This window comes from Bison bison, unplaced genomic scaffold (assembly GCF_000754665.1).
Source record: "Bison bison bison isolate TAMUID 2011002044 unplaced genomic scaffold, Bison_UMD1.0 scf7180017864223, whole genome shotgun sequence".
Classification (NCBI taxonomy): domain Eukaryota; kingdom Metazoa; phylum Chordata; class Mammalia; order Artiodactyla; family Bovidae; genus Bison; species Bison bison.
In genome coordinates, this window is record NW_011494795.1 from 2,314,908 (window position 1) to 2,315,294 (window position 387).

The window sequence follows — 387 nt, forward strand, 5'->3', positions numbered from 1 at the left end:
GTCCCTGGGAACCGGGGTCCTTAAGTCCCTGTTAAATGGCCACAAGCCCCCTGAGTTCCCGGTGTCAACACAGCTCTGAGCCCCAGGTCTGAGTAATAACGGCCCTCTTAGCACACTGAGAACATCCACTTAGCAAGCGGAGCACCCCCAGAGGCCCTCCTGGACAGCCTCCTGTCCAGAGGCTTTCTGGACAGTTGAGCTAATGTTGGTAAGGGTGGAGGGCTCTCTGCCCACCCCTTCCCCACCCCCCCAACATCTGTTCCCTAAGCATGCACCCACAGCGACCAGGGACCCTGGCATCTGTGCCGACCCTTGCCCACCGGGGCGCTCACTGCCCTGGGGCATCCACACCCAGAGGGGCCTGAGGTTGGGGGGGTGGTCCCCCAG